Here is a 25,824-nt window from a genome sequence, read left to right as displayed (position 1 = left end):
CCCAACCCAGGAATTGAACCAGGGTCTCCTGCATTGCAGGCGGATTCTTTACCAGCTGAGCTACCAGGGAAGCAGTCACAGTCACATGGTGGAGATGTTGACAGTTCATGGAAACTTCAATTCAATTCCACAGTAACCTAGTGTCAAGGTTATTCTACTAAACCAACGAAAGTGGAATAAGGAAATGGGCAAGTCATCTGAACATAGTTGTGTTGTACAGGCTTTGTGTCTCTGCCAAAATTTCCCAGAACTAGGAGTTTCCAATCAAGTACTTTTGGTCTTTTGAAATTAATTAAAAAAAAAAAAAAGGAAGCTTTATAGCATAAAAGATCAAAGTGAGCTGCTGCTTTGGCATACTCTGAAACTCTCTTCTGATGCCCTTTGCTCAACTCCATCCTAGCAGGTTTTCATCCATCTTAGACAGCCTGAAACCAAAGGTTTCTGTTTCCTGATTGATCACTTCATGCTTTACAAACAAAATACTTTATAAACCAGTGGGCAAACTCAGTTGCATTATCTAGTACCCAAATTATATTGATTTCATGGCACTTCACTTAAAAAACTAATCTGTGGGGATTTAGGTCACACTTTAATAATTCAGCCTATGAAAGTGTAACCAATTTTTTTTTATTCCCTGGTCAAATCTGAACATTCAAGAGTATCACAACAAATTATATTTTTCTACATCATAAGCTCAGGATGTAATTGATTGTTGTAAGGTTGGAATTTTACAACTGCTGTTCAAAGGTATATGATTACCATGAAAGAGTACCATAAATAGAATCTGGAGAATAGCTGTTATTTTTGTATGTAGGTATGTATATTTGTTTATTTTTAATATTATTACAAAATGATAGCCCGTCGCTGCTCAAGGCATTAAATATTGAACAGTTTACTACCATAAGAAATGGGAACTTCTGATTCCTGATCCATGGCATTTGATATTTATAACATTGTTCAATATGTAAGATTGATATTTAAATTTGGTTTTGTTCTTTGCCTGGTTATTATTTCAGGGTTTGTCTACATGCTAGTCATTTGCTGCTGATCAGATGTTTTCTTGTTTTTTGGTGATTGATTCCGAGTTAAGAAGTTTCTTCTCTCATCCATCTCTTGCCCAGTCTTTCTCAGTTCATTAATTTTCTGGCCTAGGTGAACTTAGATTAATCTTTTCTTCAGAGTCATGGTTTTCTTTATCTAATGATCATACTTAACATCCTTATGATGTACTTTGGGTTTCCCTGGTGGCTCAGATGGTAAAGAATTGGCCTGCAATGTGGGAGATCTGGGTTCGGTCCCTGGGTAGGGAAGATCCCCTGGAGAAGGGAATAGCTACCCACTCCTGTATTCTTGCCTGGAGAATTCCATGGACAGAGGGGCCAGGATGGCTACAGTGATGGGGTGACAAAGAGTCAGACACAGCTGAATAACTAACACTTTGGGTCAAAATAAGGTTTTCTAAAAAGTAGTGCTCATGAAATATTTTCTCACTGTAACAGAAGTGCTGTGGGTTTCCACCCAGCACAGAGGCATGAGAAGCAGGAATTCTTTCCTCTGCTGTTTCCAGAAAGAAGAGCTAAGTAGCTCTCAGGGTTTCCTGATCTCTCTGTGATCACACACATACTGCTAATGGCCCGAGGCACTCATACATGTCCGGGAGCTCTCCAGCCTTCTCTTGAACTAATTCCTTCCAGAGCGTCTGTTCAAGTGTGACTCATCACTTTACAAAGCCACTGCCTCCCCGCATTCCTCCTGCCAAATGTGGAGGGCATGTCTTTCCCATTGGATTCTTGCCATGTCTTTCATACATTTGACGTAATCCTCTTTCCCATTGTGTTTGTGCACCAGCTTGTGCAAAATCTCAGGCAAAAAAGTAGAGCAGAACCTCAAAACCTACAAAATGAGTCCACTGAGTTTCCTTCAGTTATCTTGGGCTATGCTCTGGGCATGAAAATCCCCATCAGTTTGAATAGGGACTTTAATTCTGTTTATTTGTATGTTTGTTTTGGGGTGAGAGAGTGGGGGCTGTTGTAAGGCTTCATAGGATTTAGGAAAGTAGGAGAGATTAGAGAAGACATACAAATATATAGTTAGAAGTAAAAACAATTTTTTAATAAAAAATGTGAACATATTTAGTAGAATTTACCATCTGAGCAGACACTAGACCTTACTAGAGATTTCATGGCAACAGAAATATTCATCATATCCTGTCTCTGCCTGGACTTTCCTCCATTAATTATCCCTTCTCTTCTTAGTACTGTCAACCTTTTCCTTTCCCTGGCTTCTTTCCCTAAGTCTGTAAACATGCTCAAGTCTCTCCCATCTTAGGAACAAATACTTCCTCAACTCTGCCTCCAATCAAGCTACCGCACCTTCTCCTTTAAATTTATTTTTTAATAGCTCAGCTTCTAGAACAAGTGATCTGCATGAACTGTCTCTAATTCCTAATATTTAGTCCTTTACCTTATTGATTATAATCCTTCCCATCCCTACATTATTTCTATTCCAAAGGCAGTTCTATGTTGCTGTTTTCAATTTTATTATTCAGTATTCTTGGATGCAAGTGACTGAAAATTCAACCTGAGTTATGCCAAGAGAAAAGTTAGTTTTATTATTGTGGTTATTATTATTACTTAGCTCTGCTGTTGGTGCTGTTTTAGTCACTAAGTCATGTCTGACTCTTTTGTGACCCTTATGGACTGTAGCTCACCAGGCTCCTCTCTCCATGGAATTTCCCAGACAAGAATACTGGACTGGGTTGCCATTTCCTTCTCCAGTGGATCTTCCTGACCCAGAGATTTAATTTATGTCTCCTGCATTGGCAGGTGGATTCTTTACCAATGAACCTCCTGGGAAGCCCAATTAGCTCCTTTACCTAAAAAAAAAAAAAAAAAAAAAAATCATAGTTAGAGCTAATTTCATTCAAGTCCAACACTGAACCAGGACTGTTACTTTCTTGACTTTGTCTCCCTTGATTTTGGCTTGACTTCTTGGCAGTTCATGATTCACAGTGGCAAAAGATGACAAGGATTTCTAGGTTCACATTCTCATTGCTTTAAATCTATCAGAAAAATAGACCTTATCTCCCATATAATTCTCAAGGTTAACTGGTGGACTCTGAATGAGTAACACACCCACTACTAAATCAAACAGTCCAAAGGGCTGCAACATTCTGATTGATTAAGGCTTGTGTCATATGTATTCTTTGGATTTAAACATGGCTTTGAATTTCAGCTCTAAGAGTGTTTATTAGTAGTAACAATATAATTACATCTATATGTTATTTACATATAACATCTGTTATATGTACAGCTAACATCTGTTCTTTATAACAACTATACAAATTCCATGTTAAACATTTTGTAGGTGATAGGTAGTTGAAGAACTTGAGTAATGGGCCCAACTCTTAAAATTAATAAAGAAAATCTAGGGTCTGAACTCAGGTTTGTTTAGTTTCAAAACTGTGTTCTTCCCACTAATCAGGCTGAGATACCTTACCTAAGACATTCGTCACAATGCTAGGACATACTTAACTCATGCTAGTTCTTTTACTTTTCTCTGCATATACAATTCTGATCATGTCATAACTCTTGAATATTTTGTCTTGAAGGACCTTCCATAACCTGGTCCCTGCCTACCAATTTTAAGTGGTTTCATCTCTTACCATTTTCTCCCAGGTCATTCTGAAACATTTGTTTCTGCTTCACTTATTTGTCTGAAATTTTGAATATAAAATGTCTTCATCCTGTCTCACTCCCCCTCCCCATGGCAAACTATTCATTTTTCAAGTTTGGCCTCCAACTTTTACTTTCTCCTGTGTTCCTGTGCAGTTCATATATTACATATACCTCCATTCTGGAATTTATTACATTATAAAGTAGTGATTTCTACATGTTCTCTCCATTATGTATGAAGTCTTTAAGTTAAGGCCATGGATCAGATCACTTTATTTTCATATCCCTGGAGACACAGTGCAGATGCTACGTAAATGTTTGTTGAGTGAATGAATTTACGTATAAAGAAAACAATCCTTCTTTTCCCAAGTTGGTACAAAGTCCCTTTCTCAGCATGAACTCTGTAAGACACAAGCAGCAATAAGAAAAAGTAACATAATGTGAGAGAGGGAAAAAAAAAAAAAAAGAAAATCCTCCTAAAGCCATATAGAAAAATTACACAGAAAATATTTCTTATCTTTTATATAAATAAGTGATCATTGATCTACAACCAACTATTAATTAAAAAGTAGAGAATTCAGGCTACTTGCCTTATTGTTCCGTGGTGGACATAGGAAAAAATAATTTCCAAGAGCCTCTTTGCTTTCCACGTAGTTGATACTGATAAAGCTTTCTTTCTTTTTTCTTTTTTTAATGTGGACCAATTTTTTTAAAAGCCTTACGGAATTTGTTACAATATTGCTTCTGTTTTATGTTTTGGTTTTTTGGCCCCTACATGTGTGGGATCCTAGCTCCCAGACCGGGGATTGAACTTATACTCCCCGCTCTGGAAGGCAAAGTCTTTCTTAACCACTGGACCAACAGGGAAGTCCCTGATAGAGTTTCCTTAAATAACCTTCATTCTGTGCTCACTCCTCTATCTCTATTGCTTTAGCTACTGCCTTAATCTAAATCTTCATCTTTGCTTGAATTATTGAAAGAGTCTCCTTCCTCCCCCTTCCTTCTGCATGAGCCTCTCTGCAAACTGTCTTCCACTTGGCTGCAAGATGGATATTACTAAAATAAACAAGAAATCCTTCTATAGGTTTCTTTTCTTGTTAGCACAAACTCCAGACTTCTAAAGTATCAAAGCTATTCAAAACTGTTTTAGTCTATCTCTTTGATGCCTTTCTCTTTATTATTCCTGCATTAACCTCTTATACTCCAGCCATACCAAAACTATTTAAACCTTCCTGCATTCACCAAGCATTTCAATTCTCTTTACTTTTTTTGTGCTACTGCTTTTTTCTGGAACACTCTTCTGACTTTGTCCACTTGGCAAGCACAAGCTCACAATCATCACAACCAGCATTTTATCTGTATACTTGTCAGGTCCTCCTACATAGATGCTTCTTTGCTTTTCCCTAGAGGTATACACTTTTATGAGACAGCCTACAACACTTTAATCCTTGCATTTATGTATTCTATCTTTACCACTAGATGGGAAAGCCATTGATGTCAGAGACTGTATCTTACTCATCTCTTGTTCCCTGGCACCTAGCCAAGTGCTCAGAACATAAATATTTGGTGCTTGGGCTGAAAAGAAGGAAGACAAAAGAGACAGAAATACGGAAAGAAGTAAGTCTGCTTTCACTTTTGTTTCAGGCCTCTGACATACATACCACAGAGAGAAAAATCTATGAACGAGTAAAGGAGAGAAGCGTCTTGTTTATATCAATTTTTTTCCAATAATAGTATTTGTTGCAACAGAGTCAAGTATATATATCCATGAATTATTTGGTCTTAAGTTTTTGCTTGCAATATTTTAATTCTTCCAGGAATAGTCTTTCTTTAGCTGGTTCAAAAACTCAGTGATAATTTCTGGGGAATAAAATTCAAGAAGTTTATATTCCTATTCTGCTTGCTGACAAAAAATGAAGTTAAATAAATGAATTATTTTTGTTACATATGTATTTCTTCCCCCAATATTTGATGCGATTCTTCCCCGCCCCCACCCATTGGAGTATAATTACTTTACAACGTTGTGTTAGTTCTGTTGTACAACAGAGTGAATCAGCTGTATGTTATGTATATCCCCTCCCTCTTGGACCTCTCTTCCACCGTTCCCCCACCCCACTCATCCCACCCATCCACCGATCTAGAGCACTGAGCTGAGCTCCCTGCACTATACAGCTGGTTCCCACCGGCTATTATACACGTAGCAGTGTATTTACGTGAAACCTAGTCTCCAAAATTCACCCCACACTTCCCTTTATGCCCCCCCCCACCCCCGCCGCCATGTCCACACATCCATTCTCTACATCTGCTTCTCTATTCCTCCCTGGAACTAGGTTCGTCTGTACCATTTGTTTTACTCTTTCTGACTTACTTTACTTTGTATGTGGTATGTATATACAATGTCATATTACTCAGTTATAAAAGGGACTTGATTCTTAATGAGAAAGAAGTAAATCATAAAACAGAACCAGAGGGCTGTGGGAAACCAAGACTCTGCTCTTGAAGTCTCATGAACGAACTCACTAACTCCAAGTACCAATGCAGAGGCAGCAGCTTTAAAAGTGCCTGAGTCATATGTGGAAGAAATTCAGTGACTAATTTTAGGGTATGTATTGGAAGGGCAGGGATCTGGTGGAACTTTCTCTGGGTAAGAAAATACCTTTTTTTTCTTTTTTTTTTCTCCTTCCACAGAGCTGGCCCATTGTTGGCAGGTACCATTTCTGTTGCTCTCCATCAACCTAGCTAACACTATGTACCCACTCAACCAGCCTGTCCTGGTCAGCCCTCCCAAAGTGGTTCCTGCTCTGGCCCACATGGTAGGCAGTCCCAGCTAGCAGCAGGAGCACCCTTTTAAAGCATCTTCCACTCCAAGAAACTGGTCTCACACACCAGCATGCCTGCAGCAATTATGGCCCAACCACAACAGAAGGGTACATAAGACCACACAGAGGCTACATCCAGAGCACCTGGTTCTATTGCCAGGAGATTTTAGCCCTGGGACTCACAGGACATCTTCTACATAAGGACACTCTTTCAAGTTTGGAAGATGTAGCTGATACATCTAGTAAAAAGTGAAATTGTTAGTCACTCAATAGTGTCCAACGCTTTGTGACCCCATGAACTGTAGCCTATCAGGATCCTCTGTCCATGAGATTTTCCAGACAAGAATACTGGAGTGGGTTGCCATTCCCTTCTCCAGGGGATCTTCCTGATCCAGGGATTGAACCTGGGTCTCCTGCATTGGCAGAAGGATTCTTTACCATCTGAGTAACCAGGGAAGCCCAGTATATCCAGCACACAGATACAAACACAGAGAATTAGGCAAATAAGGAGATGAAAGAAAACTTTTCCAACAAAAGAACAGACAAAACCTCAGAAATAAAATGAAAGATAAGCATTTATCAAATAAAGAGCTCAAAGAGTGATTAGGACACTAAGCAAAACTGGGAGAAGAATGGATTAACTCTGTGAGAACTTCAACAAAGAGAAAGTTTTAAAATGAAGCAATCAGAAGTGAAGAATACAAAAACTGAAATGAAAATAAACTAGAGGGATCAACAGCAGACTAGAGGATGCAGGAGAACGAATCAACAATCTGGAGGACAGGGTAGTAGAAATCACCCAATAGAAATAACAAAAAGAAAAAAAAGAATTTTTAAAAAAGAATAGTTTAAAGGATTTCAGAGATAACATCAAGATATATTCAAATGATAGAGTCTCAGAAGGAGAAGAGAGAGAGGAGGGAGCAGAGAACTTATTTGAAAAAAAATGATAATAACTGAAAACTTCCCTAACTTGGGGAAGGAAATAAAGCAAAATTCAGGTCCAAGAATCAGAGAGGAATCCAGGGAAGCCATACAGATGGCCAATGGGCCCATGAAAAGATGCTTAACATCACTAATCACCAGGGAAATGCAAGTCAAAACCCAATGAGATATCACCTCACACCTTCAGCTGTTATCAAAAAGACAAAGAAATGTTGGTGAGGATATGGAGAAAAGGGATCCCTTGTACACTGTTAGTCAGAATGTAAACTTGTGGAGACACAATGAAAAACAGAATGCAGATTTCTCAAAAAATTAAAAATAGAACTACTAATATGATCCAGTAAATTTACTTCAGGATATTTACTCCAGAAAAACTCCCAAAACAAAATGAAAACACTAATTCAAAAAGATACATGTACCCCAGTGATAATGCAGCATTATATATAATAGCCAAAACATGGAAGCAGCCTAAGTGTCTATCAACAGAGGAACAGATTAAGATGCATAATGAAATATTACTTACCATAAAAAAGAATAAAATTATGTCATTAATGACAACATGGATGGATCTATAGAGTATTATGCTAAGTAAAATAAGTGAGACAGACAAAGACAAATACATATAATTTCACTTATAAAAGGACTCTAAAAAACAAAATTGAAACAAAACAGAAACAGACTCACAGATACAAAGAACAAACAGGGAGTTGACAGAAGGAGCGGTATGGGCAAAATAGGTGAAGGGGATTAAGAAGTACAAACTTTGTTAAAAAATAAACAAGTCATAGGCATGTAATGTACAGCAGAGGAAATATAGTCAATAATATTGTAATAACTTTGTATGGTGATGAATAATCATAGTGATTAATTAATAATGTATATAAATGTCAAATCACTATGTTTCAAATACATAATATTATATGTCAACTACACCACAATAAAAATAGAAAATAAATTTAATTAAATTTTTAGAAAACCAAGTTTTCTGAATTGATTTTCAGAATGATCAACCAAGACACGTTAATGTTAAATTTTATATATACACATATATATAGGCACACACAATATACATATACATGCCACACATGCACAAATACCTACATATGCCAAAATGAACTTAGGACAGATTAATGCTAAAATGTAACATCCAAAGTATATCAGATATTATGGGAATTAAAGATATTCTCGAGTATGTATAAATAATTCAAAATAGAATTGGAAATACTTATCTCACTAGCTCTTCTAATCACTCTGGTTTGGTGCTGCCTGATTTGAATCAATTTTTGCTTAAATAAATTCTTAAAGCTTTAGGAAAATAAGAAATACTTATCTCTTTTTGTTCCCATTTCTAATATCTATTCAATTCAATTTTCTAAATTTCAGAAGTAATGATTCTGATTCTCTGGTTGTCTTGATACTAAAACACTGGAGAAAAAACATGAAATCACTTGTTAAGCAGACTATTTGGTATTCTGTAGACTGAAAAAGTCAGTCACACTGAATTTAAACATTTTGAAACCTTATTTATGTTAAACTGATTTACCACTGAGACTTCATGCATCCTTATCTCTCAGGACTCCTCCAGCAAAGCAAGTCCTTTGATTTAAGCCTGATAGTTGGAAATGTAGCCGTAGGATTTCTTTTCAAGGTACTTCTAAACATAGCTGATCTTAAAATTAACTTTTCATGTAATTTTGCTGCAAATGCTAACAAAAGAGGCTGACTCTAGAAGCTCTTGGCTTGAAACTCTAGTTAGCAACTTTGAGTACAAATAATTGTGTGTTCAGTTTTTACCTACTCAAAGAAAATATAGAGTCAGGAAGAATTATCTACGAGAAACTAGAGCTAAATTTTGAAATGCAGCTAGTTTCCTGTGAAAATCTACTTCTAAAATGAATAACAACAGCACCCGAAATCCACTCATTAATATGATACCCACTGAAATGAATATCCACTGAAAAAACACATTCCTGATTTAGTTTTAAGGGAACCACGGGGAGCTCTTTATGGACTCATGAATGAAAGCAGCAGTAGGAGTTTATTATTTTGGAGCAGGTAGCACATACTCTGAAATTGCAGTGTTTTCATGATTTCAGCAAAGACAAAGTATGCCCTATGCGTATCTCATGGTGACTTGGATTAATGCCAAAGTACACAGCACCAGCATTCTGAGGGTTAAATCATCATATACTATCAACTGGAACAACACGGTGATTCAAGCCATTTGCCCTGAAAGCAACTGAGAAAGAAACTCAAGTAAAGCTAGTTAGAACAAGTCCATCACTGTTTCTAGGAAAGTAAAAATGTGGGGATTGAATTTTTCAGAGGCACTCTGGAATATACATGTAAACAAATGCAGTGTCTAATTATTAAAAATAAGCTTGTTTTATAATAGGTCATTTAGGTCCTTTAGAGGTAGGTTTTTGCCATATATTTAAAATACTTACTTCTAACTTAGTAAAAAGCAACCTAAAAAACCATCCAAGTTAGTCAGCCCTTAGCTCCAAAATAAGCTGCATGCTGAAAACATAATTTAGTATTTTTTAAATACTTTATAAATTTGAATTTCTATTTAAACAGAAGTCAGTCTTGCTCAGAAGGTCTGAGAAGCCTTGGCTTAGTAACTATTTTTTTAAGTCAGTTAATAGGGACCGATTGGAACGTACTACAAATGGCTGATGGTAATTAAATAAATGTACCTATTAAAAATACATGTACCCATACCTCTGAGGGATTTTATTATTCATCAGTGAAAACCCTTTTTAACAACTACATTTGATTCCCCACAATCATTCATGTTCACAAACATCCAAACCAAAAGTGGACAAATATTTTCATCCTGTATTAAGTGATATTATAAAGCCCTGGGCATGATAATGAAGTCAAAAATATTTACTGGCATACCAAGGTGGTATAAAAATAGTAATAATTTTTGACAACAAAAAGCTTAGTCAACTCACAGTGACAGTTGTTTTCTGCATTAAAGATGAAATTGACATTACTTTAAAAATCATCAGAAGGTGCTACAGCCTAAAATTCTATTTACCTCGAACTTTATAAATAGAAATCTATAAAATAGCATTTCTAATGAGAATTTAATCCTTTCCAAATGCATTATGGCTGAATATTTGAAACTACAGGCATATTGAAACATACTGTTTAACTGCCAAAACTATTTCTAAAGTAGCTGAATGTACAAATATTTGTTGAAATGTAACCCATTTAACTAGTTTACACAATTAGCCACTAGACAGTATCCATTTCGCTTATCTTATTTCTCTGGAAAAAAACTAACATTGTAATAAAACAATTAGAAGGGTGGTTATACAACTTATATCATTCCCTTTAAAACCACCTACTAGTTCACAGGGCTATAATCTTGAGCTTTGCTCTTTGATAAGTAACATAGTGATTTTTATAGGCTTTTTGTGTATTAACCTCTGAGTATCAATGAGAAGAAAAATTTTACTTTATGCTGCTTGAACTGAAAAACAGATATAGAAATGATTTTCACTTATTACAGTGATGGAATGCAAATAGAACACACTTTGGACCACAAAGACATTCATGTTTAGCTCCTGTTTGTATGTGTGTGTGCTCAATCAGTCTGTCTGACTCTTTGTGGCCCCATCCATGGACAGTAGCCTGCCAGACTTCTCTGCCCCTGGAATTTTCCAGGCAAGAATTCTGGAGTGGGGTGCCATTTGCTACTCCAGGCAATCTTCTTGGCCCAGGGATGGAACTTATGTCTACTACATTGGCAGGTGGATTCTTCACCACTAGCAGCATCTGGGAAGCCCTAACTCCCATGCCTTTGGCAATTATACTTTAAACTTAATATTGATACATTATTTAGAAATCTTGTTGTATTTTATATAATGACCACATTATATAGAATATCAATAAAAGCCCTATTTCATGGCTCTTAAAAATGGGAGGGAAATGAAAGCAAATTTGCTGGAATATAATCAGGGGTCCTGTAATTCAAAGAAATAAGTATCATACTTCTGTACTTTGTTGATGAACTGGAACAGTTGTTAAACTATTTAACTGCCAGGTTCTCTAACTTTATCATATACATGATAGAAAGATAAATTAGAAATGTGTATTTTTGTGTTGAGATTCTCATAAGAAATGGACTGTGTAAAATGCTGCAGAAATCAAGGATATGAAAATGGTTACTCCTAGGAAAGGACCATATTGCTAGATATATATTTTAAACCATAGAAATAACCTCCAAAAAAGAAAGCCAATGTCTTTCAACAAGATACAACATATTTTCAGGGAAATATTTTAAAATGTTTAAGGTTTTTATACTGGTGAAAATATTCACTCATCATGTCTGACTCTTTGTGACCCCATGGACTATATAGCTTGCCAGGCTACTCTGTCCATGGAATTCTCTAGGCAAGAATACTAGGATGGGTATTCATTCCCATGACCTACTTTCTTTAATGGTATTTGGTACAGATAAAGAATACACAGGAGTAAATGAATGTCTGGACTCTGAAAACTAAAAAAATATTTCTGAGTTAATGTAAAGAAGCCCTAGTATATTTTGCCCATGGGTAATTCCATGCAATCATGTCAAAATCTCAACTGGATTTTCCTTGTGTTATATTTTTTGCTAGACACTATAAAACTCACATGGAAATACAAAGGACATTAAATAGTCAAAACTATTTCAAAAAGAACAAACCTGAAGGACTTAAGCTACTTGATTTCAAAACTTATTATAAAGTTATGGTAATCTAAGACACTGTGGCACTGGCATCAAGAAAGACAAGTATATGAATGAAATAGGACAGATGGTCCAGAAATAGACCCACACTTATATAAATGTTTTTTGACAAAGAAGCAAAGGCAATTCAATGCAGAAAGGATAGGCTTTTCAACAAATGGTGATTAAACATTTAGAAATCCACATGCAAAAAGATGGACTTAGATCCTGTCTAGTGCCATATACAGCATATTAAAAAGCAGAGACATTACTTTGCCAGCAAAAGTCCATCTAGTCAAGGCTATGGTTTTTCCAGTAGTCATGTATGGATGTGAGAGTTGGACTATAAAGAAAGCTGAGTGCCAAAGAATTGATGCTTTTGAATTGTGGTATGGAGAAGACTCTTGAGAGTCCCTTGGACTGCAAGGAGACTCAACCAGTCCTTCCTAAAGGAAATCAGTCCTGAATATTCATTGGAAGGACTGATGCTGAAGCTGAAACTCCAATACTTTGGCCACCTGATGTGAAGAACTGACTCATTTGAAAAGACCCTGATGCTGGGAAAGATTGGGGGCAGGAGGAGAAGGGGATGACAGAGGATGAGATGGTTGGGTGGCATCGCCGACTCAATGGACATGAGTATGAGTAAGCTCCGGGAGTTGGTGACAGACAGAGCGGCCTGGCGTGCTGTGATTCATGGGATCACAAAGAGTCGGACATGATTGAGCAACTGAACTAAACTGAACGGGGTGCCATATAAAAAAATTAACACAACACACTGGGTCATAGACTTCAATGCAAAACCCAATACTATAAAATTTATGGAAGAAAGCATAGAAGAAAATCTATGTGTCCTTGGATTTTCAAAGGTTTCTTAGGATACCAAAAAAACATATATGTATATAAACTAGACTTAAAATTAGGTACCTCTGTTCCTCAAAAGACACTTTTAGGATCAATAAAATCACAAGCCACATAACCACATTGGGAGAAAAGATTTTCAAATTTTAAAAAGTAGGCTAAAAATCTGAACACATAAGACACCAAAGAAGAACTAAAGAGTGGCATGGTATGCTGAATAATGGCTTCCACAAATTTATCCCTGTCCTAATCTCTGGAATCTGTGGGTGTTTTCTTGTGTGTGCTCAGTCACTCAGTCATGTCCAACCCTTTGCGATGCTACAGACTATAGCCCACCAGGCTTCTCTGTCCATGGGGATTCCCAGGCAAGATTACTGAAGCAGGTTTCCATTTCCTTCTCCAAAAGATCTTCCAGACCCAGTGTTGAACCCCTATCTCCTGCATTGGCAGGTGGACTCATTACCACTGAGCCAATCAATCCACTAGTGGATTCATGACCACTAGTTGGGGAGAAAAAAAAGACTTTGTAAATGTGAGTAAATTAAGATTCTTGAGATGTGGAGATTATCCTGGTTTATCTGGGTGGGCCCTAAATTCAATCAGGTGTGCCATATCAGAGGAAAGCTGATGGCTTTGACCACAGACAAGAAGAAGGCCATGTGACAGAAGCAGAGGGAAGCAGAGTCAGAGAGAGAAGATGTTGTGTCATGGCTTTGAAGATGCAGGAAGGGACCATGAGCCAACGAATTCATGGTATTCATCTCTAGATGCTGGAAAGGGCAAGAAATTGTATTCTCCCCTAGAATTTCTGCTAAAACCTTGATTTTAATTTAGTAAAACTGATTTCAGATATCTAGCCTCCAGAACTGCAAGAGAAGAACTTTCTGTTATTTCAAGCCAATGAGCTTGTGATAATTTATTATAGCAGCCATAGAAATGTAACACAGTGTATAAAAGCACATGAAATGATGCTCATCGTCATGAGGGAAATAATTAATAAACCAAGCATATCAAGTGTTGATGAAAATATGAAGGGACTAGACCTCACACACAGATGGGGGGAAATGTAAAACGGTACAACTACTTTGAAAAATGGTTTAGTGGTTTCTTTAAAAGTTCATAAATACACAGCATATGATGCAGTCATCCAAATCCCAGGTATTTACTCAAGAGAAAAGAAAGTAAGCTTCCATGCATAGACTTGCATGTGAATGTTCATAGCAACATTATTTGTAATATCCCCAGACTGGAAATGGCCCATAAAGAGGTAAATGGATTTTAAAAAAAATAAATAAAATAGCAGTCTATCCATACAATGGAATGAAACTCAGCAGTAAGAAGAAATGTACAAATTAAACATGAAGAAACATGCAAGCATCTCAAAATCATTCTGAGTGACAGACCTAAAAGAAAGTACATACTGCAAGATTCTATTAAACAGAACTGTAGAAAATCAAAACTAATCAACAGTGACAGAAAGCAAAGAAGTGTCTGCCTGGGAAGAAGGCATGGGAGGGACAGATAGGATGGCTTTCCAAGGGGCAGGAGGAAACTCTGGGTATGACCAATGGTTTCATATATACTGGGTTGGCCAAAAATTTTGTTTGGAGTTTTCCACAAAATGGTACAGAAAAACCTGAATGAACTTTTTGGCCAAATCAATATATTCATATCAAAACTCACCAAATTGTATGTGTATGCAGTTTATATTTATTGTATATCAACTATACTTCAGTAAAACTATTAAAATTAATCAATAAAAGAATATTTTTGATTATCTATTTTCAGTCTAGGAGCTGGATCTAAATTCTAAATCCATTGACTGTTAATGTTGAGGGCATGTGTTTTCACAAAGCATATATCTCCAAAAGATTTTAGAGGCTTAAACTTGACTAGTTTGATTTAGAGTCAAGTTGATAATATCATATATTATGTCTTAGTGAACTTTGCTTCCATGATAAAATAATATCCTATATAGAACATTTATTGATTAACACATAATATTTAGTTTTCCAAGTCTATAAAACTACTTGAGGGAGAAAAAAAATGGCTCAGTTTAATTGAAAAAGAGGGTATGAGTTATAATATCCATGAGGCACCTAGCATGTGAATAAATGGTAGAACTATAATAAAGATGTAGAAGCCTAAGGAAAATCAATATAAAATATAATTCTGCAAAATATTTAAACATATAAAAATGAGTCACTTAGTTTCTAGTCCACTGTAAATTCTAGTATTTCTGAACTATCTTTATTTTTAAGTTATTTATAAAAAATAACAAGTCACTTATAAAAAGTTATTTTTATTTATAAAAACATTTGCGGAGTTCCAACATATGTTTAAACACATTATTTTGCTTCTAAGCCCTGAAAAGTGAAAAAAGTCCTGAACTTAAAGAAGTAGACATGTAAGGAAGTGAATTTGTACATTTAAGAAAAAAGAAAAAGGTAAACTGGACTATGAATGAATGGTAGGACAGCTACCTGGAAGTACTTCCTGAGGGTAAAAGAATCATGGAATGGGTATTAAAAGTGGAAGTCATGATTAAAGCTCACTCTTTAGGTTAATTAATTTATTTATTAATATTTATTTTATTTATTTGGCTGCACTGGCTCTTAGTTGCATCATCTGGGATCTTTAGTTGCGACCTGTGAATTCTTAGTTATGGCTTGTAGGTTCTAGTTCCCTGATCAGGGATCGAACTGGACCCCTGCATTGGGAGCTTAGAATCATAGCCACTGGACCACCAGGAAGTCCCACTTTGGGTTAATTTTTTAAAAATTGAATTTTCTTCTTATGTCATATAATACTACTACTAATAAAATGAAATATTAAAAGGACCACTGCTCTATTCCCTCCCTCTATATTCCTAAGTGGTGTGTTTTCCCCAACATGGGTAGAATCTAGGTACCCAATTCATGTGGCCAGGTCATGGCTGCCAACTCTCATAAAGTTACTGGGTTTCAAACCAAGTCCACACAGTTCAAAAAACATTCTTTTAGATTAATAGTAAGCATGTAATGTAAACATTTAAACCATTTGTGCAGATTCACTTGTCAAACAGCAAACTCAATACCAATGTACATAAGAGAAAATAAAGCCATCCACAGCTTGCATTTCCTTTATAAAAGTATTTCACTAAACACTATATTGTTAACTGAAAATTGAAATTTGTAGAGTAGTATACCATCTCTATTTTAAAAGTACATGCATATGTACTTAAATCTTTGATAACCTAAGAATTAAAAGAAGCAAGGAAAATACTTTTTCAGGCTATAAGATGTGTAGCAAATATCCAAGTTGTCTCAGGGTCTGCTTGCAGTACATACTAACAGGTTTATTATTAACTTTTTTTCTACAAAGAAAAGTGCACCTGTTCATTTCTCTTAATTCTGATGAATAACTTGCTGACCTGAAAGATGTTAAGCCCTGTGTTAAAATGAAGACTCTAGAGAACTGGCATATCTTGGATGTGAGAATGCAAACCTTTTCTACATTATCCCATCAGCTCTGACAGGCTCTGTTAGGTCTCAGACTTAAGTCTTTCCAAGTCAGCTAAGAGCATTAAAAATGGACACAGGAACCTTAGCATCTAGTACTGAGTTTAAAGATCAAGACCAGGACTTCCCTGGTGGTCCAGTGGTTAAGCATCTACCTGCCAATGCAGGGGATATGGGCTCCATTCCTGATTCTGGAAGATGATACATGCTATGGGGCAACTAAGCCTGTGTACTCCAACTACTGAAGCACCCGTGCTCTGGAACAAGAGAAGTCACTGCAATGAGAAACCCATGATGGCAACTAGAGAAGAGCCCTTGCTTGCCACAGTTAGAGAAAGCCTGTGTACAGCAGTGAAGATTTGGTGCAGCCAAAAATTAATAAATAAATAAATTTTAAAATTATAAAAATAAAAAATTAATATCATTTCTAAGAATCATGGCTCATTTGTCGTTGCTCAATGGGGCCACTGACTTTTTCAGATCAGAAGGAAATTAAAGGTGCAACTCCACGAATAGCTGCCACACCCTCCTTTAAGACACAGTTAAAATCAGTGAAGCCAGATGGCTTAAAGACTGTGGGGACAGACAACGCTTCTTATTTCTCTTTTTTGCATCATCTTCCAAGCTGTAAACTCTCTGTTTAGCTATCCTCTCTTCTGTTCTAACACCCCTCGTGTGTTGGCCTTCCTTTTTGCCAACTCAGATTTCCACTCTGTTCCTTCTCCTAGACCCTTGGTTTTATTCTCTGGAACTTTGAACTTGTGAAAAAAAAAAAAAGTTCTATCTTCACAAGCTACATCAAAGTTCCATTTTCTTTCTTTCCTCAATGGAAACCTCTCTCTGCCCACACAGCCGCAGGAGAGGCAGGCATGCACCTTCAGAACCTTTCAAAGAAGAACTTACTGACCAGTTGGGAGTATGATGAAATGCTCCCTACAAGCTGTCAGTACTCTCCTCATTGGCAATAGCTAAAGAGAGTCTGCTCATCTAAAGTCACCCCTTTCTTTTTCATATAATTTATTTGTTTTTAATTGCAGGATAATTGCTTTAAATACTGTGTTGGTTTCTGCCATACATCAACATGAATCAGCCATAAGTATACATATGTCCATATACCCCCTCCCTCAAGCTCCCTTCCATCTCCCACCCCATCCCACCCCTCTAGGTTATCACAGCACTGGGTTTGAGCTCCCTGCATCATACAGCAAATTGCCACTGGCTATCTATTTTACATATGGTAATGTATATGTTTCCATGCTACTCCTTTCGTTCACCCCACCCTCCCCTTCCCCTACTGGGTCCACAAGTCTATTCACTATGTCTGGGTCTTCACTGCTGCCCTGTATATAGGTTCATCAGTACCATATTTCTAGATTCTATATATATGTGTTAATATATGATATTTGCTTTTCCTCTTTCTGACTTACTTCACTCTGTATAATAGGCTCTAGGTTCATCCACCTTATTAGAATTGACTTGTGTTCTTTTTTTATGGCTGAGTAATATTCTGTTGTATATATGTACCAAAACTTCTTTATCCATTCATCTGTTGATGGATAGGATGGACATGGTTGCTTCCATGTCCTAGCTATTATAAACATTGCTGCAAAGAACATGGGGTACATGTGTCTTTTCTAATTATGGTTTTCTCAGGGTATTTGCCCAGTAGTGGGATTATTGCTAGAGAAAACTTGAGAGTCCCTTGGACTGCACACCGCTCAGAATTACATCATCAAAAAATCTACAAACAGTAAATCCTTTCTTGAGGACAGGCTGCATCTGGTTGCTAAATGAGGTAGGAGTACAAAGGCCAGCTAATTTGATCCTGATCTAGGATACTCTGAGGGGCTAGCCTCACTCAAACACTCCCTGCAGATTTAATAAAATTGTGTCAGCTCTGCCTTGCAATTTCTTCCTCTGCCGAATTCAGCTTCTTCCTTTTCCCCTTCACAGGGGTTAATTCCTAATTTAAAAAATTGCCTTTTCACCTCCATCTCAGAGTGTGCTTCCAGAGACCTCAACATGTGATCGTTGGTATTAGTAGTGGTCCAACAAGCAATCAATAAGATCAATAATAAACTCAACATTCAAAAAACTAAGATCATGGCATCCGGTCCCAACACTTCATGGCAAATAGATGGGGAAACCATGGAAACAGTGACAGACTTTTTTTGGGGGGGGAGGGGGGCTCCCAAATCACTGCAGATGGTGACTGCAGCCATGAAATTAAAAGACGCTTCCTCCTTGGAAGAAAAGCTATGACCAACCTAGACAGCATATTAAAAAGCAGAGACACTACTTTGCCAAAGAAAGGCCCATACAGTCAAAGCTATGGTTTTTCCAGTAGTCCTGTATGGATGTGAGAGTTGGACTATAAAGAAAGCTGAGCACCAAAGAATTGATGCTTTTGAAATGTGGTATTGGAGAAGACTCTTGAGAGTCCCTTGGACTGCAAGGAGATCCAACCAATCCATCCTAAAGCAGAGCAGTCCTGGGTGTTCATTGGAAGGACTGATGCTGAAGCTGAAACTCTAATACTTTGGCCACCTGATGCAAAGAACTGACTCCTTAGAAAAGACCCTGATGTTGGGAAAGATTGAAGGCAAGAGGAGAAGGGGACGACAGAGGATGAGATGGTTGGATGGCACGACCAACTTGATGGACATGAGTTTGAGCAATCTCCAAGAAATGGTGAAGCCTGGTGTGCTGCAGTCCATGGGGTCGCAAAGAGTAGGACACTATTGAGTGACTGAACTGAACTGAAGATCAATAAGATGGGATGTGGGATCTGATCATTTATCTGGCTGATGATGAGAAGTCCTGATGGCAGATGGAACACACAGCTCCTGGCACAAAGTGGCCTCCCAATTGTTAAAAGTGTCACTAGTTGTAAATTGGAAGGCTGTAACAGTGGAAGGGACTGTGAATCTGGGAATGAATGAATGAATGCTCACTCATTGGCAGCACCTCAAACTCCACCTCAGTGTCTGGTCCATCTCCAAACCTACATCAGCAGTTCCCCCTTTGGACATTTGCATGGAAGCTGTCTACTCCCTCTGAGTGCCACTTTGTCTGTGCAAAAGTAACAGTATCTTGGTGGTTTCTACGGTGAGGTTGAAAATTTCGTTGATGGTAATGCCAGAGTTGTCTATTCACATAATTTCACTCAGAATGAGAGAAAAATGACATCTTTGCAAGGTCAAGGGTACTATCAGGAGGATAATAAAACTTCAGAACAGTAGAAAGTGAAAATCACTTACTCGTGTCTGACTCTTTACAACCCCCTGGACCATATAGTCCATGGAATTCTCCAGGCCAGAATACTGGAGTTGGTACCCTTTCCCTTCTCCAAGGGATCTTCCCAACCCAGGGAATGAACCCAAGTCTCCCACATTGCAGAGTGATTCTTTACCAGCCACAAGGGAAGCCCAGTACAGTAGAAGCTGAACTATAATCCTGTGCCTAAGTTCATGTGCAAAATGCAGAAATGAATAGGAACATCTGCTTGACAGGCAAGGAGAAAGAGATTTTTTTCCCTGGTTCATGCAACAAAGGAGACACAGATATAAAGAACAGACTTTTAGACTCAGTGGGAGAAGGCAAAGGTGGGGTGATTTGAGAGAGTAGCATTGAAACATGTACATCACCATATGTAGAATAGATGACCACTGCAAGTCTGATGCATGAAGCAGGGCACCAAAAGCCGGTGTTCTAGGACAACACACAGTGGGATAGGGTGGGGGGATTCAGAATGGGGGGGGACACAAGTATACCTGTAGCCATTCATGTTGATGTATGGCAAAACCCATTATAATATTGTAAAGTAATTCTCTTCCAATTCAAATAAATTAATTAATTTAAAAAATAATCTTAAAAAGAGTGAAAATGAAAGATGGGGTGTGTTGGTGTCTAAGGAGAATGACTTCATGTAATATGTTACTCCCTCAAAGAAATCTGCTTTGAAGACTGACATTATTCTTTAAGGATTGTGGAAATAATTTGTGCTTCCTTTTAATGTGACACCTTTTGTAAACTGGAATTATGAGAGTCTAGCTTTATTCAGGTTATTCCAGAGTAATTCTCATTCAAGATTTTAGACCTACAGTTAAGTATTCAGTTATATCTCAGAATGAAATATACAAGCTAAACTGGATCCAGGAGTAAATTTTAAGTCTGATTATCAAACTGAAGAAAAATGGTGTAAATAACTGTGGTCAACAGACCCAAGCCATCATGGTTCCTGGAATACACAGAAAATCATTATGGAGATCCTACCACAATCTGAATTACAATTTCATAATTCTTAGTTCCGAACCAGCTGTTACAGAGGAAATACTAGACAGATAGCATTTTAAGGATTGACTAAATTGAGGAAGTGTTAAAAATTTCCTCATTACATCATCATCTAAAAATTGCTTTACAGTCTAACTGCAACAACCTCTGAAATTCCTAAGAAACTGTTTTCCCATCTATAAGGAAAGAAGAGGTTGACGGCAGATGTGCTGAGAAATTTATCTTTCTCAACAGAAAGTCAAAATATGCTGGATTTTCTTTTTTTTACTGCTTCTGTAGGCTTTACAATTTTGCAAGCTGTGGAACATTAAGTATACTGTCTCTCTAACACTGGAGAAATATATGGAGGTACTGTGCCAGGGTTGGTAGAATAATAACTATGATTAGAGCATGCTGCTAAAATGGAATAAGGATGCAAGTCCTCCTTCACAAGTTCCCTCTTGGTTACCACCTACAGACAGAGCTAAACAAACTGCCTTGATAACAAATCCCTGGTTCCACACAGAGAAACAATGTATTAAGTCTCAGACAATCAGGACAATCCCATTTACTTTTCTAAATGCCCAGTTTCCCAGCTTGCCTTGCAGCCGAGGTGACCATGAGTCTCAGTTACCATCAATGAGATGCAAGGGACATATGGAAGGAGGGAAACAGATGTAACCAGGTTTATAGATTTTATAGCAGAAAACTGAAGGAGTTCTCAAATGATAGCGCTCCCATTCTTCACATACTAAACTGTAAGTGCAAATGGTGAGTATGCAAACATCTGAAAAATTGAAAAACAATGAACATATTTTCTCTGTGAAGTGAAAAGTAAAAATTCATCTGCAGAACAGGATGGGGGTGACAAGAGGGTCATGTATTTGAAGGAAGTGTAAAGCTTCTATATAACCCTTTAAATTTTGTGTCCAGTGCTGGTCCAAGTTCTATTCATTCTATGGAGCATCACTCCTTTGCATCTCTTACTTGTGTATATGGCCACTCTGGGAAGCCAGATCCCACTTTCAGCATTGATGTGTTTCATTTGATTTGGAAAGTGGGGCTTCCCTGATAGCTCAGCTGGTAAAGAATCTGCCTGCAATACAAGAGACCCTGGGTTGATTTCTGGGTCAGGAAGATCCTCTGGAGAAGGGATAGGCTACCCACTCCAGTATTCTTGGGCTTCCCTGGTTGCTCAGATGGTAAAGAATCGGCCTGCAAAACCCAGGAGACCTGGGTTCCCTGGGTTGGGAAGATCCCCTGGAGGAGGGCATGGCAACCCACACCAGTATTCTTGCCTGGAGAATCCCTATGGACAGAGGAGCCCAGTGGGCTACAGCCCACAGGGTCACAAAGAGTTGGACATGATTGAGTGACTAAGCACAGCAGAGTGACAGATGAAGCAGAGCCAGGTGGGTCCAGTGAGGTCATATTCAAGTATCAAAAACACTATTACTTGCACTCTAGTGGGCTTGATGGAGGCTGTGTCAAAGCCCAGAACTCATTTAGAGAGGCTGAAACAGGTGGCAATATTAGTGGAGGAGGTAAATCGGAAGGCAGTTGGAGCTCTCTATCCAGCAGGCAACTAGGACTCAGAGGATAATGGGTGAAAGCGTATCTGGAGGGATGCAAAACCAGATGTAAAGCATCCTATTTTCATTAACCCAGCCATCAGCCAAGTCTGATATAACCATACAACTTCATCTAGAGTTGTTGTAAAGAGATGTAAAAGGCAGGGAAAGAAGTGAAGGGAAGCGTAAAAGAAGGGAAGGTTAAAAGAACAGAAAGAAATCATGCCACATGATTACTCCTGTTCCACAGATGCCCTCATGCAGACAGCAGCATAGAAATCCAGGAGGTCCGGAATTCATTAATTTAGGACAAGATCAGAACTAAAATCAATAGTTATCTGGTCCCACCAGAGTGAGAGTGGGGTAGATAGAACACGTAACTTAGAGGAATTGTAGTCAAAGGTGAATTTAGCCAATCTCCCAAATTCTTCCTAAATGTTAGGTGAAGGAGGGGTATGATACCACTTGGTTTCTAATTAATAAGCAGTAAGAATATCAGAATAAACAATCTCAACTCTGCTTAATTTCCAAAGGGACAGACAAGGTACCACTTTTTTAAAAACCATCCTCTGAATGTTAAAGAGTCGGACACGACTGAGCAACTTTCACTTTATTGGATTTCATGGGGATTCTCTCATTCACATGAGAGATTCTTTGTGGCCCCATGGACTTCCCAGGCTCCTCTGTTCATGGAATTCTCCAGGAAAGGAATACTGGAGCCATTTCCTTCTCCAGTGGATCTTCCTGACCCAGGGATGAAATCTGAGCCTTCTGCATTGCAGGCATGCTCTTTACCGTCTTTAGCCACCAGGGAAGCCCAAGAATAAAGAATCTCAATTATATTCAGTTTCCAGAGGGACAGACAACGTACCATTTTAAAAAATCATGCTCTGGATTCATAGAGAATCTTTCATTCATATGTCTGCACATTGCTACTGGCCCTTATTTTTTTTTTTCTCTGAACTCTTCTCCTTCTCTGTAGCTGAGATAATCTTTTACAGAGGGAGAGAAAACATAAAAGAAAAGACTAGTTCTCCAGTTCATGCTCCATTAGATAGTGTCATTTGAACATATAAGCTAAATTTATGGCACTTTTGTTCTCCCAGGGGAGTTGCCTTCTCTGAAGCTGTGGACCATCATCCATTTCCCTACCAGACTGAGAGCACAGGTGGCTGCTTCCAGCCAGGTAGGAACCAGCACATCAGTTAATACTCTGAAGATGGCTGCAGCATGAGATTTTATTTAGCCACCATCTTTCTTCATTATATCTTGCTATTTCTCTCCACTCCTGTCCCACAGCTTCTACAGGTGCAATTGAGATTTGAAGTAAAATACACAGTTTATTTATTCCTGTCAACATCATCTTTCTCATACAGATAAAGCATCTTCATTTCTAGAATATTGTTTTGAGACTTACTCATATTTATGAGATCACTCAGACTTGTGTCATCTGCAGATCTTAACCTAAACAAAGACATTCTCTTCCAAAGGAAGATTTACAAGAAGTCTGCCTAGAGGAAGTGAGATGCTCCAGATGACCCCTGAAAATCCCTGCCAGGTTGTGTTTTGAATTTCCCATAACATTTCATTACGTAAAACAGACCCATTAGCTGTGTTTACTCAGGCACATGGAACAAAATTGAGACAATTACCTAAAATCCACTGTAACTTTTCTGTCAATGTTATTAAAGAAAAAGTGGGAAATGAGCTTGAGTTATCCAGGGTGTTTATTTCCATTGATCAAAGTCATAAAATAATTATTTCATTTTACGCTGCCAGATTAGTTATAAGTTCCTGACAGTTTTTATCTTAGAATAGACTGAAAGGGAAGCATAGTAAAATGCTGTAAAAACTGACATCTGCTATGTTAGTTTTTAAATAAGGATCCATTAAGGGTCCCTTATTTAAAGTGAAAAAGCACTTCCAAAAACTCAGAATTTTTAAAGTGTAAGTTAGATTACTGAGGCTACAAAAACTTATTCAGTGATTAGTGACCAAGAAATGATCATTAAAATAATACTAACTTTGTACCATAAAATAATAAAATGGCAAGTACCCTTTCTACCAGGGTCAAGTGAAAGAGACATTTTGAAACATTGCTTAGAATGACTGAAAACTTACCCATGAATTTATTAATGAAATTTACCAAGGGAATGGGAACACAAAAGACCCTTAATAGTCAAGGCAATCCTAAGAAAGAAAAACACAGCTTTAGGAATCAGATTCCCTGACTTCAGACTATACTACAAGGCTACAGTCATCAAAATAGTATGGCACTGGCATAAAAAGAAAAATAGAGCACAATGGAAAAGGATAGAAGGTCCAGAAATAAACTCACACACTTATGGTCAACTATGACAACTATCTATGACAAAGGAGGCAAGAATATACAATGGAGAAAATACAGTCTCTTCAATAAGTGGTACCAGGAAACCTGGGCAGCTACATGTAAAAAAATGAAATTATAACTCTCTCTCAAACCATATACAAAAATAACCTTGAAATGGATCAAAGACCTATATGTAAGACTGGACACTATAACACTGTTAGAGGAAAACATAGGCAGAACACTTAGACATTAACCACAGCAATATCTTTTGTTGATCCACCACCTAGAGTAGTGAAAATAAAAACAAAAGTAAACAAATGAAACCTAATTAAAATTAAAAGCTTCTGCACAGCAAAGGAAACTACTGAATGTAAACAAAGCAAAAAGACAACCCACAGAATGGGAGAAAATATTTACAAACTAAGCGATTGACAAGGGATTAATCTCCAAAATACACAAACAGCTCATACAACTCTATGTCAAAAAACAAACAACCCAATTAAAAAATGGGCAAAAAAAAAAAAAAAAAAAAATGGGCAGAAGATCTATACAGACATTTCTCCAAAAAAAGACATACAGATGGCCAAAAAGCACATGAAAGATGCTCTCCATCACTAATGATCATAAAAATGGAAATAAAAACAAATGAGGTTCTACCTCACACAGGTCAGAGCAGCCATCATCAGAAAGTCCACAAGCAATGAAAGCTGGAGAAGGTGAGGAAAAAAAAGAACCCTTCTACACCATTGGTGGGAATGTAAACTGGTACAACTATTATGAAGAACAACATAGAGATTCCTTAAGAAGCTAAAAACAGGACCACCATATGATCCAGCAATCCTACTCCTGGGCATATAACCTGAGAAACCTATAATACTAACAGGTATATGCACTTCAATGTTCACTGCACTGTTTACAATAGCCAAGACATGGAAGCCACCATGTGACTTGAGGAGGAATGGGTAGAGAAGATGTGCTACATATATCATATACATATAGTGAAATATTACTCAGCCATAAAAGGAATGCAATAATGTCATTTGCAGCAACTTGGATAGACCTAGAGATTATCATAGTGAAGTAAGTCAAATAGAGAAAGACAAATATGATATGTATTTGATATCACATATGAT

The 25,824-nt window shown here is 37.5% G+C and overlaps 1 long non-coding RNA gene across 1 annotated transcript in view; it reads left to right on the top strand.

Moving 5' to 3' along the window:
• Nucleotides 1–24,009, top strand: part of LOC122680582 — a 119,668-nt gene extending 95,659 nt beyond the window's left edge. The window contains exons 2-3 of the long non-coding RNA XR_006336723.1: nucleotides 5,154–5,291; nucleotides 23,469–24,009. This is a non-coding gene — a long non-coding RNA (uncharacterized LOC122680582). The remainder of the gene's footprint in view (nucleotides 1–5,153; nucleotides 5,292–23,468) is intronic.
• The last annotated feature ends 1,815 nt before the right edge of the window (nucleotides 24,010–25,824 follow it).

Source organism: Cervus elaphus, chromosome 22 (assembly GCF_910594005.1).
Source record: "Cervus elaphus chromosome 22, mCerEla1.1, whole genome shotgun sequence".
Lineage (NCBI taxonomy): Eukaryota > Metazoa > Chordata > Mammalia > Artiodactyla > Cervidae > Cervus > Cervus elaphus.
The sequence above is the reverse complement of the archived record's forward strand: the minus strand, read 5'-3'. Positions and strand labels throughout refer to the sequence as shown.